Source organism: Sorex fumeus, unplaced genomic scaffold, assembly GCF_029834395.1.
Source record: "Sorex fumeus unplaced genomic scaffold, SorFum_2.1 ptg000035l, whole genome shotgun sequence".
NCBI classification, from domain to species: Eukaryota; Metazoa; Chordata; class Mammalia; order Eulipotyphla; family Soricidae; genus Sorex; species Sorex fumeus.
In genome coordinates, this window is record NW_026606092.1 from 12745848 (window position 1) to 12750000 (window position 4153).

The window sequence follows — 4153 nt, forward strand, 5'->3', positions numbered from 1 at the left end:
AACCCCCACCCTGCCCAAAAGCAGAACTAAAATAATTTATTTTGTATTGTTTGTTATAAACAAACCACTGAAAATGCTCCCAAAAAGTTTCCTTAGAGGAAAGTGTGTGAAGATTGAAGATTATTGTATTTCACCCAGGGGCCATTAAGCCCTTCTATAAGAGATTACTAACATATTGTTAAAGGCTGAGGCTTGTGTGCTTATATACATATACACATATATGTGTGTGTATACATATGTATATGTCTGCAAAAATATATTTCCCTCTAAGATTTGTTGCCTCCTACTTTAAACCCCATCAAATGTGGTGCACTACTCTTGGAATATGAGTGGTATGAGGTATGAGATGCAGCTTCTCGGTCCAGGAATATGTTTACTCAGGGGTGAGGTTTGTCCAAGCATGTGGAGAACAGCTCTGAGTATGGAGGTGGTTGAGTTCTGGAGGTTTACAGCTGCAGGGGCTGGGTCCCTTGGGGTGGGGAGGGGCTTCACCCGCTCCCCACCTGGGTGCCCTGAATGAAACAGCTTGGTGCAGGGTCCGGCAGCATGGCTATGTTGTATCATTTTTTGCTCTCATCCAAGAGAATTATAATGTGTCTCTTACCAGTCTTTTTTTTTTTTAATTAAATCACCTACATTGAATGAGCTACACTTACAAAGATTTCATGTTTGAGTTTTAGTCATACAATGATTGAACACCCATTCCTCCACCAGTGCACATTTTCCACCACCAATGTCTCAGTATCCCCCCACCCCCACCCCAGCCTACCCCGCCCCCTGCCTTTATAGCAAACAGTTTCCCTCATACTCTCTACTTTGGGGCATTATGGTTTGCAATATAGATACTGAGAGGCTATCACATTTGGTCCTTTATCTACTTTCAGCACACATGTCCTATCCCAAACAATCTCTCTAATCATCATTGATTTCATGATCCCTTCTCTGTTCCAGCTGCCGTTTCCCCCAGCTCATGAAGCAGGCTTCCAACTATGGAGCAATATTCCTGGTCCTTCTGTCTACTGTCCTTGGGTGTCAGTGACAATTTCCCTTTTTCTCTCTCTAATTATAGTCATTATTCTTACAAGTCATTCTTTTTTTTTTCCCTCTTTTCCTCTCCTGGTCTTCCTACAATTTGGAGATTATTCCGTTTGCTGTTACTAAGTAGTTATATTCTCCTCTATTCTTTTACTTCTCTTTTTAGTCACTTCATTTTTGCTGCTGGCTCATATTTAATGTTCAAATTTGCTAATAAGGTTTTCCACATTCAGAACTGCTCCTGCGGCTTGCTATTGTACTCAATATGGATTTCCCCCCCATATTATGAATGAATTCTTCTTTTAGTTGTTCAATTTTCTCTTCCAGCGTTTGCTTCTTTCCATTGTCAATGTATGGAGTGTGATATGCGTTCCTTTTCAACCAGATTTAAGAATTTTGAACTTAAGGGCTTGTTTAGACTTCTGTCCCTATCTGCCAATGCAGCTGAATCCTTTTGTTTTCCCATTATTAGGAGTATTTTTATATAATACAGATTATTAGGGCTGGAGAAATAGTACAGGATTTAGTTTCCTTTTTTTATGGCCAACAGGTTTAATCTCTAGTTCCCTGAGCACCATCAGGGGTCATCCTAAAACTCAGAGCCAGGTGTAGCCTCTGAGCATAACCAGATATGACCCCCAAACCCAATCAGTCAATCAATAATATATATATTAAGTGCTGTAGAGCTAAGTAGTCATCTGAAGTATTCAAAGCATTTCCTGAAATGTAGTAAGTGTTAGGTAATTAGAGAAGTACAAATAAGACCAGCCCAACTACCAAGACATTTCAGCCAACAATCCAAAACACTGCAGCCCAGGGAAGTCACTCCATCAACCTGGCCAGGTGCTTGAAGTTATTGCTCATCATCAGCCACTCTCCACTAATAAAATGCAATGTGAAGAGGCACATTTGATTTTTCCTAGAGGTAATAGCATCTGATTTTTCTCGCTGAAGTGCCTAACCTTTGCTTGGGTTCTAAATCTAGACCCAGCTGTAATCAGCTATGAACTTGGGGCAATTCACTTCTTTGTACCTGGATGTTTCTGTATAGTGATTTTTCTTTTGGTTTTGTCACATTTTCCTATTATTTGAAGTGACAAGTCCAGTAATTTGGGGTGAGGTTCTCCCAAGCAATATTCACTGGGTCTAGAGGCCTCTTCCAGTGATAGTTATGAGGGTCAGATCAGGGTTCAATATTCAGCCAGATGGTACAGAGCTAATCAGGCCTAACAGTGTTGGATGTTCCCAGGGTCACACCAAATGGTGTTTATGGACCCCAATGGCACACTCAGTGGTGCTCATGGGACGATGCACCATTGGGCGATCAAATTTGGTGTCTTTTCATGCTAGGCATACACTCCAGCCCATCAAATTATTTTTCTGGCCCCTACTCAATAAGTTTTTTTTTTCTTTTTGGGCCACACCAGGTGATGCACAGGGGTTCCTTCTGGCGGGATACTCTCAGTAGCTTGCTGGGCTCTCTGAGAGGGACATGTGTCAGCCACGTCAAGGCAAACGCCCTACCCGCTGTACCATCGCTCCAGCCTGACTTGATCTATACTTCTATTAAAGAAATTTGGCTATGTTTTGTCAGGTAATTGTGGATTATTTTGATTACTGCCAAGTTTGTTTTTAAATACCTTTAATACCTTAGATAGCACTTATTTTTGGGTTAACCTGTTATAAGTTCTCTGGGCTGTATGGTGAATGGCTCAGGAAATCCCCTTCATTGTGGTTGAGGGAAACTAAAAGGATTCTTGATCCTCTGCATGCTCTAGAAATTACTTGTTTTGTTGCTTTTCTTTTCTTCAGAAACAAAAGTTATTGGCCAGCTTCATGGGGTTTCATATTCTACACATCGAGATTGATAGTCAGCCAAAAATGCACTGACTCGAAGTATGCAGATTTATTGACCTTTAATCTATGTACTTCCCTCCCTTCAGTTCTCTGCCTCACACAATTTAGCAGCCTCTTAGAACTCTGGAACCCGCAAACAAACAAAATACACACACATAAAGAAGAATGCATAATAAAGAGAAGGCAAAAAGAAGTAGTACATTGTTGATTTTTAGAAAATTCATTCAGCTTTTGCAGGTGGAGAGAGGTTGGGGATAAAACAGTTCAAACTGCCTTATCCAGCCTTCCCATGTTCCTCTTTTCCTCCTTTTCCCTGAAGTTAAGGAGAATTGAGAAAGGTGGAATAGTTTATGGTTTCTTTGTGGAAGTGACTAAGTGATCCACCTCAGTTTCTTTTTTCCTCACCTTTTGCCTTTAACAAGAATAAAGACTATCACTGTTCTCAGATAAAAAAAAAAAAAATCAAAGACCCTAAACACAAACATCCTGCTTTTACATATGTGAAAATCAAGATCCAAAAAGGTTCAGTAACTTGCCCAGATTAAAAAAAAAAAAAGCCAAGGAAGAATTAGGAAGCATAGTTATCTTAAGATTCATATAATCTAAGGAGTTTAGAGTACATACTATGCATGGGGTGCAGGGCTGGTTTGAACCCTAGTATCTCATGCCTGGGAGGGACCCCAGTGACAGATTGGGAATAGCTTTGTGTGGCTGTCCTCCCCCCCCCGCTAAAAAAACTAAAAACCACACACATATTGTAATTTTCAATGAAATATCTGCAGTGGAGGGCTGATTAGGGTGTGACACTTGCATGATATGGCACGTGGATTATACAGACATGTTCAAGACCGAAAGCACAGACACTAATTCTTAAGCTTGAGATTGGAGTTACAGTTTGAAAGGACAGTGAGGCCATCTTGCCCAAAGAGAGTTAACTGCTAAATAGTATCTGGACTTTGCAACTCTGCTTGAGCGGTCACTCAGGTGTTGCAAGAAGTAAGTAACTTAGATGGAAGCCATGTTTGGACAAGGCTGACTTGAAAGCAGAAGGAGACTGGGGAGGGAAGAATCCGGGGACAGTCAAACCCCAACAGACTTCAGTTAGCCGTCCAAGAGGCTTGGGAAAGTTGCCAAGCTCCCCTCCAAGACCTCAGTGAGATGCCATAGTGTTGAGGCAGGTGTTGAAACTTCAGGGACGTGACCATGGAGCCCTCGATAGGACGTCTTTAGTTTAAGGGACTCACCTGTGAGACACAAAGTC